The sequence below is a fragment of the Dermochelys coriacea genome, chromosome 2, assembly GCF_009764565.3.
Source record: "Dermochelys coriacea isolate rDerCor1 chromosome 2, rDerCor1.pri.v4, whole genome shotgun sequence".
NCBI classification, from domain to species: domain Eukaryota; kingdom Metazoa; phylum Chordata; order Testudines; family Dermochelyidae; genus Dermochelys; species Dermochelys coriacea.
Window position 1 is genome coordinate 187,268,237 of NC_050069.1, and position 14,251 is coordinate 187,282,487.

Consider the following 14,251-nt stretch of genomic DNA (forward strand, 5'->3'; position numbering starts at 1 on the left):
ATTGCCTTGCAAAAGAAAATATAAAAGGAGGAAAAATAGTTATCAGAGAGGTAAATCTAGCAACCTGCAAAATACAGTTAAGTGAGCAAGGCAAGTTCTCTTCCTGGAGACAGTGAATCAAGAGTTGGCCCCCACAAATAATGCCTTAAATAAATCTGTTTGTCAGCATAAAACATCGGACACCCTGAGCACTGATAGATGTAGAATTTAAGGATTTCTACAATCAGTTCTGTTTGTGGGGAATGATTAAAAACCAGTGAGGTGCCCACACTACGTGCATAAATCATCTGTTATTTTAATGGGTTGGTGCCTTTGTTTGATTGCAAATAACCATTTTTTTTAATGTAGGAAACTCACAGGAATTTTGTATATCAAGAATACATGACACAGAAGCCCAGTAAGATAGCACAGAAAGAATGGCCTGTGAAAGGCAATTTACTGGTGTTCAAACCAATCTCCAGCTCAGAGGAGCTACCCCCTGAATCATGCTCCCACCATTGTCTGACAAACAAAAAGAAAAGGTAGATTGGAAATTTGCATGCTTCACTGTTGTTCATTTGTATAGCAGTGTTGCCCAGAGGCGCCAGTTTAGATAAGGCCCCGTTGTGTTAGGCGCTGTACAAATGTAGTAAAAGACAAAGGCTTCAGATGGTTCAGTAGAAGTCACCAGAAACTGCACTATTGACCATTAGAAATTCATTTGCCCACAGAGGATGTTTCCTTGTAATGCCAAGTCATCGGTGATTGATTTCTGCCATGCAACGGGAGGTTTAGCTCTTATTTTATAATAATTTATCAGCTATTTTCTGTGCTACCTGGAAGCCGTGGCTTTGTTTTACAACATCTCACTGTGCAAAGTTCAAACCTCCTCTACTCCAAAACATTTCACATGAAAAGTCCTCTTACACATTTAAAACCTCTTTGAGGTTTTGGCACCGGAAAGCAGGCTGGAGAAAAGCTAATGACAAAGGGTTCTCTGACTGCTGCTAGCTGCAAAGCTAGAGCTGGGAGTAGGTGAGGCAATGCTAGTAATAAGCAGAAATCACGCTTAGCCTGCTCTTGCGGTGCCAATGCAGGCAGCATTCTCACTTAAATCAATGAGCTGGCCTGCAGAGCCCATCCAGCAGCCACATCTGTGTCACTGGATTTAAATTCAGTAGTCGCTATGCATTGATCATTCTATGAAAACTTAAATGGGGAGAAGAAATCTGATGCTAGCAAAGGCATAGTAAGCGCCAATGAAGTTAGAAAAATTCTAACTGGAAATGGGCTGTAAATCTTTACCAGTGGGAGTAATTATTGGAACAATTCACTAAAGGGATATGATACATTCTTCCTTATTGCATGTGTATGCACTAGTTCAGCCACAAGATATTGGGATGCTGTAGAAATTACTGAGAAAAATCAATGGCCTCTGTATGCAGGAGGTTAGACTATGTAATCATGATGGGCCCTTCTCATCTGATCTGATTTTTTTTTACTTGGATACACAGCTCTGTGATGGACACTGCAACATCCTGGATGGCAGGGTGAACAACGGCTGTAATGCTCAAATCATTCGCTCTGACACCATAGGAAAAGTGATCTCTTCTCCGCTCTGCCTGGTCTCATGATGCTGAGGCTTCTCTCGGATGTCTGCCCATCACACAGTAAGTCACATATTACTCTGATCTATGGGGTAAGTTCATCCAGCTATTCACAAATATATGATCAATAGGACTTGTAAATATGGCTAACTCCTGAAGCTAAATCTTGAGGTTTAACAGCATTTGCTGGCTACCCCCTCATCTCTATGCTGCATTTGATCCCCAGGTGTGTCGTTTGACATTCACTATTTTGAGACAGGGAACTTGTGGTTTTTTTAACTTTCTCTCCCCATTTATGGGCCTCAGCTGTGCTGACCCTCTCTCAATGATACAAGCTTAACCACTCTGCTTGTGGGTTCCTTTGGAAAGTTTCAATGCCATACCGCATGAACAGCTGTGTTTGACAGACAGCGGCTTTCACACCATAGGGCATGCTGAGTCTTGGGGGGAATTGCAGACACAGTCGGATGGTTGTACACTCACTTATCCATATTGCACATGCAAGCGGAATGTGTGTGTATGTAGTCACCTCCTTGTGTCCTCCCACAGCTTTGGATTTTGTGTACATAATGTAGGCACCTCTTTTTTGAAAAATTGGCTCTTATGGTAACATTGTATTCACTTAGGCCAGTGCCTCTTAACTGGTGGTTCGTACCCGCCCCCAGGAAGGCTCATTATGATGAGCAGTAGCAGTCTCTAAGTTTGTTAGTCTCTAAGATCCTTTTCTTTTTAGTAGTACCAGTAGTTATTTATTTATTTATTTGTATTATGAAAGGCAATCAGGGAGGATGTTGAAAATATTATTACAGTCTAAAGCTAAGAGAATCTCCTTCTCCCTGCACACCCTTACCCTTTGCAGTTGGGATTCTCTGTCAGCCCTTGAAACACACACACGTACATTCTATAGGCTTATTATTATTATATTTACTGTAAATGTAAGGGCATTTTGAAAAATGTTCATCCCTAGTAAGGGCTCCCTAATTTGAAGAAGCTGAGAAACACTGAACTAGCTATAAATATTACTAACAACCCCTCACTCAAACACTTGCCCTAGTATAATACAGCAAACATTAAATCAGCTTCTGCTTCTTTCTCAAACCATCTCTCTTCCTTTTTTTTTTCTCCAGCTCATTTTATCATAGTCTACTTCCTCTGATCCCAACCACAGTCCTGCTCTATTTTATGCCTACCAAGCTTCCAAAAACATAGCTGTAGAATATATTCTGCTTTTGGTTGCAGGTAATGGATGATATACTGCCCTGCCAACCAGGGCCGGATTAAGGCAAGGGCTTTAGGGGCTGCAGCCCAGGGCCCTGGCTCGGGGGGGGCCCTGCAAAAATAAATCAAAGGCAGTGATCTCCAACTCTGTGCCACTAAAAGTCCCACGGTGCAGTGGGGCGCTCAGCAGGCTGCCTGCATGCCATGGCCCCACTCCACTCCTGGAAGTGGCCGGCTGCTAGCACGTCTCTGCGGCCCCTGGTGGGGGGCAGGAGGAGGCTGCTCCGCATGCTGCCCCTGCCCCCAGCACCGTCCCCGCATCTCCCATTGGCTGGTTCGCAGCCCATGGGAGCTACGGGGGCTGCGCTTGCAGGCGTGGGCAGCGCACGAAGACAGGCTGTCCCCCTCCCCGCCAGGGGCTGCAGAGAAGTGCTAGCAGCCGGCCGCTTCCAGAAGCAGCGTGGGGCTTTGGCAGGCAGCCTGCCTGAGCCCTGCTGCGCCACTGTCTGGGAGCCGCCTCTGGTAAGCACCTCCCACCCAGAGCCTGCACCTTGCACCCCCTTCTGCACCCCAATCCCATGCCCCAGGTCAGAATCTCCTCCTGCACCCAAACTCCCTCCCAGACCCCACACCCCCTCCTGCACCCCAATTCTCTGCCCCAGCCCTCTCCTGCACCAAACTCCCTCCCAGGAAAACGACTTGTATACAGGGGCCCCACAAAATCTAATAGCCCCGGGCCCACAGGAGAGTTCATCCGGCCCTGCTGGGAACACACTCTTTCTCACATCAGTGATTATCAAGCATTCTATACTGTAGTGCGTGGTCACCAACCTTTTTATGCCCAAGATCACTTTTTGAAGTTAAGAGCAACCCAGGATCTACCTTGCTCCTTCTCTGAGGCCCTGCCTCTTCCCCAAAGCCCTGTCCCACTCACTCCAGCCCCTCCTCTCTCCGTCACTCACTCTCCCCCACCCTCTCTCATTTTCACCAGGCTGGGGGAGGGGGTCGGGGCTGGGGTTGGGGAGGGGTTGTGGGCTCGGGGCTGGGGCCAAGGGGTTTGCAGTGTGGGAGGAATCTCTGGGCTGAGCCTGGGGCAGGGGGTTGGGGTGCAGGAGGTGGGGAGTGTGGGCTCTAGGAGGGAGTTTGGGTGCAGGAGGAGGCTGCAGGCTGGGGCAGAGTGTTGGCGTGCAGGAGGGGGTTCGGGGTTGGGGTGCAGCCTCCCACCAGGCAGCATTTACCTCCGGCAGCTCCCAGTTGGCTGTGCAACATGGCTGCCGCTAATGCAGGCTCCCTGCCTGCCTGTCCCCATGCCACTCCTGGAAGGGGCCAATGCACCCCTGCGGCCCCTGGGGGGGGGCAGGTGGCACATGGCTCTGCAGCTCCCATTGGCCACAGCTTCCTGTTCCTGGCCAATGGGACGTGCGGGGGCAGTGCTTGCAGGCAGGAGCACTGTGCGGAGGGAGACCCCTGTCCCCCGCCCATGGGGCCATACTGGCCACTTTTGGGAGCGGCATGGAGCCGGGGCCTGTCTTAGCGGCAGCTGCATCGGAGATTGCAATTGACTGGTTGGTGACCACTGCTGTAGTGTGTATGTGTAAAAATATAAATATACATACATACATATATAAATAGTTTTGCACTCTTTAGTGGCCATGAACCACACGCCTGGTGAAAAGAGCAAACCCAGTTTATATTTCTCATCTTTCCAGTCAGATTGCTCACTCAGTTCAACATGATGTTACAAACACTCATGCTAACCACTTTTAGACCATGCTAAGAGCCTGCAGGGGTTGTCTCTATGGTACAGAAATGTGCAATACGGGGGCATGATTTCTACATCTCACTAATGTATTAGGCATTAATTGGTCCATGTAGACCATGCTGGTGTGCACTAAAAGTTCCTTAGTGCTCTTTAATTAAGTGCTGTGGTACTATGTTAAAATGCACAAGGGGACTACAGATCAATTAATGAGCAAAATGTTAGTGTGCTTTTTAGAAATCACAGCTCTATGAGCACATTATCCCTCTATGTAGAGGTGCCCTGAGTTACAGGCATTACTACTGACAAGTCAAAAGCAGACCTTTTAGCCAAAGGTCTATTTTAGATGTTCTCACTCGGTTGCTTATCTAACACCCTGCTGAGACAGCGAGTGTAGCACTCAGAAATTTAACTCTAAAGGATTTTTCACACCCCAGTCACACCCTTCACACTCTTGTTTGATTTGCTCATCTAAACAAACCATGGCTTCAGTGCACCCAGAACAGATATGGTTTTTCTCCCTGAGACCGGGTTTCACAGCGGGGAGGTATATTTAGATAATGCCAAATAATTTATGCATGCACTGGCCCTGAACAAGCCTTAACTTATAGTAGAGACGTATGTGAAGACATATGGATGCTTAGCCAGTCCCACCCTAGTTATTCTCTGCCACCACCCTTTCCACACATAGATGCACCCACTTCTATATTCTACTAACTACACCCATCCTCCTCTTGCCTGCCTGAGAATAGCTGGCAGGTCTGTGTGTGCTTCTCTTTCACTACTTGATGATATGGCTTCTGGTGACGCCTCTGTGATGCTGGCAGGCCAGGTGCCAGCCCTTGCCAAGGCTGCAGGCACTATCTAAGAACGGACAACTCCTAGTTGGAGACCAGACCAGTTCACTTGAGTGTGCTGAGTTTCTCAAAAAAGGTATCAGTCTTATAAGAATGTATGTAGTGTTTAGACTCTATACAATGCTTGTCAGTTGCTGCATGCATTAATCTCACTTGTACTGTTTGTATTCCATGCTAGAAGGAAATATGTAAGTTTTGCTATATAGCTTTTTGAAAATGTTTGTTTTAAACTTGTGAACTCAGATGGGAAGAGTGATTCCCCTTACCTGTCCAGAAGAACTGTCAAAATCAGGTGGGCCATCAAGGACCAGCGCAATACAAGGATTGGTTAATGGCCTATCACACCTTGGAAATGCTACATGCAAGGAAGTTCATCCTTTGGACTTAGGCTATGTCTACACTGGCAATTGAATGATAAAACTTCTGTCTTTCAGAGGTATTAAACCCCGCCCAAGACAAAAGTTTTGCCGTAGCAAGTACCAGTGTGAACAGTGCATTGTCGACAGGAGCGCTCTCTTGCCGACAATGCGAACGCCACTTGTTGGGGGTAGAAGTTTTTTGTCGGCAGGAGAGCCGACAAACAGCCATGTCACTAAAAGCTGTGTAGTGTAGACATAGCCTTAGAGACTGAATGAAGGAATAAAACAAAGACACAGGAAAATTTTCCATCTCTTTGCTGTTTGAACTCTCACAAGGCCAGAGACACTAAACTGAAGTCAAAGATCCCCAGGGGTTACCACCTGGATCCACTGTGAAAGATACTTTGACTTGATAAATCATTACAACTGTCACTTTTAGGATTTAGGCTATGGCTACACTATGCAGCTTTTAGTGACACGGCTGTGCTGTACCACCATATCACTAAAAGGCTCTGAGTTTTAGACGTCAAAGTCCCATTTTCAAAAGTAACTTAGGGCAGGTCTACACTTAAAATGCTGCATTGATGCAGCTATACTGATGCTTGTGTGCCGCTGTAGTGCTTAAGTGATGATGCTTCTCCCATTGGTGTACTTAATCCCCCTCCCTAAGAGGTGGTAACCATGTCAATGGGAGAAGCACGAGGGGTTAGGTCGACCTAATTACGTCGTTCAGCGATGTGGATTTTTCACACCGAGTGGCGTAGTTATCCTGATATAGGTCTGTAGTCTCTCTTGTGTCTCATTGACAGTCAGTGGGACTTAGACTCCTAAGTCCCAAAGGACCAGATTTAAAGGTATTTAGGTGCCTAAAGATGCAGATAGGCTCCTGATGGGATTTTTACAAGCACTCATGCACCTAATTTCCATTGATTGCTTGATAATTCCATTGAGGTGGTTGGTGTTTTGTTGTTAGTCTTACAGAATGATAATTGCTAGGCTCACTCCGCTTTTCTTTTTTGAAAATGTGTCCTCTATTTCAGTGCTTCAATGGTGGGGGGGAATGTCTAGAGGGCCCAACTCCCCCATTTCCCCCCATTGGCCCCTGACGAGAGCTGGGAGGCATAACAGCAGAGCCCCTTTCCTGCTGGGATGTCGGGGGTAGCCAGGCTAAATTTGAGGGGCATTGTGAGCTCGTGCTCCTGCTTGGCCCCCACACCTTTGACATCTTTCCTGCACCTATGGACACTGGGCACCCCCAATCTCTGTGGAGAAGTGGAGCAGGGCCACTGGGAAATCCCAGACAGGTGGAAGGCTTGTATCTGGGCTTTTGGTGCTTCCTAGGGAAGCAGAGAGACAGAAGGCTCCCAGAACTGCCTGGCCCCTGGTGGGGATGATACTATTCAGCCTGACTGCCTCTCTGGGTAAGAGCTTGGGGCTGGGTGTGGGGGTGGAGAGACCACAAGGCTGGGTGCAGGGGGGAGAACTCAGAGCTGGGTGCAGGGCAATGTGAGGAAAAGAATATGGAGCTAGGAATGGGGCAGCAGGAGGGGATCATGTGTGGAGCTGGGTGCAGGGCGGAGAGTACAGGCTGGTTGCAGAGGCAGTGTGAAAGAGCTCAAGACTGGGGTGGGGGAGCAGCAGGGGGAGTGCTCTGGGCTGAGCAGTGAGAGGAGAATGTTGGGCCCCCTCCTTACAAAATTTCTGGTTGTGCCCCTGCTACATTTGTTTCCCCCAATCTGCTGACCTCCCTTGAGCAGTCCATACTTTTTAGAAATTAATTTTCCATGGTAAATATGTATGTTGGATAATTCCTTGAATGCGTTTAAGATGCATGCAGACTGAATGGGCCAATTCATACAGATTCAATTTTTTCCCTGAGTTTATCTTACCTGCTCTTTGTCAGTAGTTCTTTCTACAGGGTCTTCCCTCCTCTGTAATCATTCAGATTTCTTTTCTATGTTCTGTTGAACTGCTGAAGACAAATTTTCACATGGAATTCATTATCTTGCCCTTTTGCAAGACTGTTAATTCCACCCTCTCATTCTTCCTTAATACTGCACCTACTTACTTCCTCACCCTTCTTTCCCTTGTTGTTGTTTGTATGATTATTTCTATGATGCCATCCTTGAAATTAGAGATGAAAGACTTGTTAAGTCAGCTACTTCATCTGCCTGTCAATGAGATACGTTGCAGCCTGTCTTTTCCAGAACTGTCTGCCCAAGTTTTCAGTAATGGGGATTCCAACCAATCTTTCCTTTTAGGGATTATTCCACCATCTAATAGGAATTGGGAAATCTTTCTTGATATTTAGCCTTAACTTTCCTTAAAACAACTCCATTCCCTTCTTGGTATTTTAATGAGAGACTTGTAGATAGTGACCATATTTCTCTTTCGTTATAGTTTAACCAGTGCCTATGGGGTGTGCTACACTTATTAGTGGTTTGTTGCAAGGGAACATATTTGGAAGCACTTATTCATCTTTCTGGAGGTACATCTATCTGACCTACATCATCATATTAGAAAAGCATATCACAAACATAAATACATGCATCTCCACAACCCCCCTGTGAGGTAAGCCTGCCTTTATTTATTAATTATCCCAGTTTTTAGAGATGGGAAGCTGAATCATAGACAGATCAAGCAATTTGCCCAGGGTCACATGGAAAGTTTGTGGCAAACCAGGAATCAGATCTTCTGGGTCAGTGTCTATACCATAAGATCATCCTTCCACACCAGGCTTTCTCGCTTCCTTTCTCCTCTCTGCCATCTTCTCTGTATTAAAGGGACTTGCGTAGATTGATGTTGTGTGGTGGTTGTTTTTTGGACCATGTTGGGCAATAATATATCCTGGCACCTTGTGTATTTGTAAAATCTTAATACAAATCTAAAATAAAAACAATACCCAGAGATTGTCAGATGATAGGGTAGATGAGTCCTTCACTTGGTCCCTCTGCTCTAGTGCTGAACTGTCCTACGCACTAAATGCATGAGTGTTTCAATGTGTCCTTAAAGATCTATGGTGGTGGTGCTTAATTATTTCTCATGGCAAATTATTCTACTGTCTACCTGATCTCACAGCAAGATTTCTCCCCTACACATCCATAATGACTAACCTAAACTTCCCCTTTTCTAGTTTCTTGGTTGTTACCCATTATACTGTCACCTTTAAGAACCTTAAATGTCAACTCCGATACCAGGAGGTTGGTACCTACAGAGTTCCTTAGACACATAAGAGACCATTAGTAAATATCCCTCTTCTATGGTGTCGCCTTCAAATTCTGCATAAAGCATAATTCTCTCTTACCTGAGTGTATGCTGCCATGGAAAGTGAACATGTTCTTCTAGCTGACCCTGATTGTTCCTTAAAAAGATTTCTACTTCTTCTGTTGTCCTTTTGTGGTATTGTCACTGCACAGCAACTATACAACCAGCTGCCACTCAGCAGGGGAAATGAACATTTCCTGGGCTGAACTGCAAAATGTTCTTGGGCTATTCATCTACTCACGCAATAATGTATTGCAGAGTCAGCTGTCTGCTTGGGTCCCATACTGCTAGTAGGGTGGAATAATGAAGCACTGCGGGTGTCATGTTTTGGAGTGTGACCCAAACCAGTGAGAGGTTCTGCCACCACTTGTCCTGTGACCCCGAATGCCTTAAAATTCTCTGCTGCTCTAGCTCCCTGTCTGGATGCTCCCAGCCAGCGTACAAGCATGCACCGAATGTCAGTGTGTTAAGCAGCCCTGGTTCAGCAACTCTGGCTCCACCAGTCTGCTCAGAGAATAAATCTAAAACATTAGAATTAGCTTAAGCTTGGTTAGAGAAATGTGTGTTGTAAAGAAAAGCCCTAATTAGCAAGTAAAAGGCCTTGAAAGTAATGAGTTGTAAAATCAGAAGGAAAGTAGAGGAGGTCTGGTTCCAAGACTAATGAAATAAAGGGAAGCTTCTAAACAGACGACCTCTGACCAACAGCAGTGACTGAAGATGGTTTTAAATAAGACAGAGAATCTGTCTTAAAAAGAGCCAACATGGCCCTTCCCACCCCACTTAACAGTGTTATCTCCAATATTAGGGCCTATGTGAACCCAGGTGCAAAGGGAAAACTGTTGGTCACCAAGGAGGAGGGAAGAGATAGGGAGGAAAGGCCTTGAGGACAAAAGGAGGTGATAAATTTTATCTGGATTAATACTGGAAATAAGGGTGAATTTTCTCCAATTGTTTTTTAGCTGAAGTCAGTAATTGGCAGTGACATCATTGCTTGTTAAAGGGTATAAAAAGGTAAACTCTTAAAGGGTTCATTGCTAATACCTGCTTGACCAGGTTGGAGCTGACCAACAAGGGTCTAAGAACCCCTGGGTATAGTCCAATTTGTAAGTACCTTATCAAATGCTTATAAACATTTTGACAGTTTTCAGAGTAGCAGCTGTGTTAGTCTGTATTCGCAAAAAGAAAAGGAGTACTTGTGGCACCTTAGAGACTAACAAATTTATTTGAGCATAAGCTTTCGTGAGCATCCAATGAAGTGAGCTGTAGCTCACGAAAGCTTATGCTCAAATACATTTTTTAGTCTCTAAGGTGCCACAAGTACTCCTTTTCTTTTTATAAACATTTTGTTACTATTCGGATGTAGTAAATTGCTTGTAAGTTCAGCTTTTTAGGCATGTTTAGAAGCAATTGTGTAAATACCATTCAGACTTTGTATTTAATAACAGAATTTATGGTTACATCCATGTCATGATAATATTCTGCATCAATAATTATAAGTCCAACAAGGCTTGTTACACTACAGCCACACTCCGGTCTCCACCAGCCCTGGTTATTACTAGCCAAGTGACCCCCCTCTGGGGTACCACCTGATGTACTGGGGTACCACTGAGCCCACCTGTTCCACCAGCCTGGGCTTCCTTACACTCTCCTGATGAACCAGGCCATCAAGCCTCCTCCAACACATACACCCAGCTGCAGAAAGACACAGACACTGAAATCAGCACTGCATGGGAAGGCTTCAGCTAAGAAATTGCCCAGCACTTGAGTGCACCCCCCCTCTGGAGTGCAAACCCAAAATCGTATTGTGAAAATTTTAAAGTGAAAACTTTCTTTAAGTGAAAGCTTAGTGCTGCCCAACTCTCTGGAAAGGGGTAAATTGCAGAGTGCATGGTGCCCTGACCATGTATTAAGCTATTTTATAGGCACTGCTTTCCCCCTTTCTTTTGCATACTGCAATCATCTAAGCCCTGGACTATATGGTATCTTGTTCAAAGTCACCTGAAGTAATCTCAGGTACAAACTGTCACAGTTCAGGACAACTGCAGCTGTGTTCCCCCTCTGTGGTCCAGCAAGGGCACCTGCTCTCAGGCTTCCATCTTCCCAGCCATCACCTCTCTTGGGTGGAGACCCACATCTCTCTCCCTTCTGACCAGGGTATTTCCAGGCTGCACAGTTCCCTGATTGCACTGTGAGTTTTCCAGCAAGACAGATGGCACACACAGGCAATGTCTCTGCTTTGCTTTCTCTTGGAAGGCTACAAACAGCATAATTACCACAGTTGTAAGTTATCACCCAACTCTTTCTAAGCAAGCACATTTACTTTTAAAGTAAAAGCATTATAGAGAAAACATATTAAAAACAATAAAACAACCGGCTGCACGCATGCTAATAAGCTTACCAGAGATCATTCCACCCCGTCTCCACAAGGGTTCTGGTTGATGTCAAGCCCTTCACCACTTCCCTACAGATTGCCCCTTCCTCCCGCATTGGCCAGGAATTCCTGTCTGTTTGCTGGACCAGAACAAAGGTTAAACCCAAGCTATTTAGCCAAAAGATCTTTCTGTGTCTGGTGGTCTCTGGAGAATCAAGTCTGAACTAGGATATGCGAGTGTCCCCAGGGGATGGAAACTCTCTCGCTGGAGGGATAAGTGGTTGCAATCTGTCTGATTTGCCTTAATCACTTAATTGCCCCCAAGTATCACATCCAGCTCTTTGTAGAAACGGCAGGTTGTGGGGGCAGCACTGGAGCAGCTGTTTGCCTTGTGGGCTTTTTGATAGGCATCCTGCAGCTCCTTCACTTTAATCCTGCACTGCTGTGTGTCCCAGTCATGGCCCCTTTCTATCATGTCCCTTGATACCTGCCTGAAGATATCATAATTCCTATGGCTGGAACGCAGCTGGGACTTGACAGCTTCCTCCCCCACAAACACTGAGGAGGTCCAGCACCTTGCCATTGCTCCATACTGGGGATTGCCTGGTGCATGGAGGCATGGTCACCCGGAAAGATTCGCTGAGAGCACTCCACGCCTGGCTGAGCAAACAGGAAGGGGATTTTCAAAATTCCCAGAGAATTTAAAGGGCATGTCTGACTGTTGGTCAGCTGAGGACAGGGCAGTAGAGTTCAAAGTGATGACCAGAGTGGCTAGAACAGGCATTGTGGGACACTTCTGGAGGCCGATCAAAGCACACTAACAGACCAGGGTGTTCACACTGGAGCTAGGTTTCAGAGTAGCAGCCGTGTTAGTCTGTATTTGCAAAAAGAAAAGGAGTACTTGTGGCACCTTAGAGACTAACAAATTTATCTGAGCATAAGCTTTCGTGAGCTATAGCTCACTTCATCTGATGAAGTGAGCTGTAGCTCACGAAAGCTTATGCTCAGATAAATTTGTTAGTCTCTAAGGTGCCACAGGTACTCCTTTTCTTTTCGCACTGGAGCTGCGGCGCTCTAGCGGGGGTGCACAAAACTTTATTCCACTTGCCAAGGTGGATCACCAGGAGCGCTCTAGCCACGGAGTCAGAGCACTCTACGTGCCTTGCCAGTGTGGACAGGTAGTGAACTAGTGCACCCAGGGCTCCTTTATTGCGCTGTAACTTGCAAGTGTAGCCAAGCCCTAAGGTTTCAATCCTGCTTCCATTGACTTCAGTGGTGCCAGATTGTTTTATTCTCTGCTGCACTGACAGAAATAATCTCCTCAGACAGAGATCACCAGAACATGACACACTCTAGTCATAATCCACCCTACTTCTAGCTCTCCCCTGACAAACACGCTATCCTGGGGGAAGTAGCTGATATAGCACTAGTTACTTCAGCTTTACACCACCAGGGGATTCTCCTGCACTAGGGGTATCACCCACCAACCCCATTAGGGTAGCTCTCCAGCTAGTTGATTGTCTTTGAGCAGCTCAAAGTAGCCAGAAGAGGGCTGAGTGTCTGGCTCTGGGAGTCTAAGGGCATGACTACACTTGCGAATTAGAGCACATTAAAGCAGTCCCAGACACCCTAACTCATGACCCATCCACACTGGCAAGGCACTTATAGCACCTGGACTCTGCAGGTAATCTACCTCCACAAGAAGCATAACACTTGGTGCGCCTCGGCTGAAACACCCCAATGTCAGTGTGAACGAGGTATTGCATTACTGTGCTCTGATCAGCCACCGGACACATCCCATAATCCCCTTAAGTCAAATGGCCACTCTTGTCATTCTTTGGAATTGGCTGTAGGAATGTGGATATGCCCTTTTAAAGCTCCGTTTCTGACAGCCGGCTGCTTATCTGCTCTGGGACAAAGCAACCATTCGTGTGGAATGTGGCTTGAGAGGTGAAGGGTTGGGGGTCTGCTGCTATCTGAACTTACAAGACAGATTGCTGACATGTTCTCAGCCCCCCAAAAACCTACTCTCTCTCCCCCCACATACACACAACACACTCCCTGTCGCACTCCACCCCACCCCCTACATTTGAAAAGCACGTTGCAACCACTTGCATGCTGGGATAGCTATCACAATGCACTGCCCTCTGTGGCCATTGCAAGAGCTGCTAATGTGGCCACACCAGTGCGCTTGAATCTGACAGTGTGGACAGACTGCAGTGCTTTCCCTACTGTGCTCTCCGAGGGCTGGTTTAACTCACAGCACTCTACATCTGAAAGTGTAGCCATGCCCTAAATCTATTAAGGAGATAGTTGGTCCATGCCAATAATCTTACACAGCTGGGAGTTAACACAGTGAAATATTCAACATGGTATACTGTACTTTGTAAACTGTCTCACCAGTAGATGCCAACATAAACCTGACATGAAGAGTATTGTCTTTTTTTTTTATCTTAGCAGTGCAAAACAAAGAGTTTTCAATGGCAGTGCCAATGAAAAATAATGTTAAAAAAAGATAAAAAGTTCTTATATCTGCTCTATGACTTTTATACAGTAATAACATGCAATATGGAGCATTTGCTTGATTTAATTAAAACTTAACTAAAATAAAGACAGTATTGGGCCAACATCCAATTAAGTTAGAGAAGGGCCTAAGCTGCAAAATTCAGAACAGGATCTCAGGTTTTGGTTCAGTCCAGTGTTCCCCAAACTTGTTCCACCATTTGTGCAGGGAAAGCCCCTGGCGGGCTGGGCCGGTTTGTTTACCTGCTGCGTCTGCTGGTTCAGCTGATCGCGGCTCCCACTGGCCATGGGTTGCCGCTCCAGGCCATTGGGGG

At 46.1% G+C, this 14,251-nt stretch overlaps 1 long non-coding RNA gene across 2 annotated transcripts in view; it reads left to right on the forward strand.

Moving 5' to 3' along the window:
* LOC122458916 overlaps positions 1 to 14,251 on the forward strand; it is a 41,418-nt gene continuing 27,167 nt past the window's right edge. Inside the window, exons 1-3 of one of the 2 annotated variants that reach the window (XR_006279247.1) lie at positions 1 to 521; positions 1,494 to 1,649; positions 8,180 to 8,350. This is a non-coding gene — a long non-coding RNA (uncharacterized LOC122458916). The remainder of the gene's footprint in view (positions 522 to 1,493; positions 1,650 to 8,179; positions 8,351 to 14,251) is intronic. The other variant, XR_006279246.1, reaches the window with a different exon arrangement.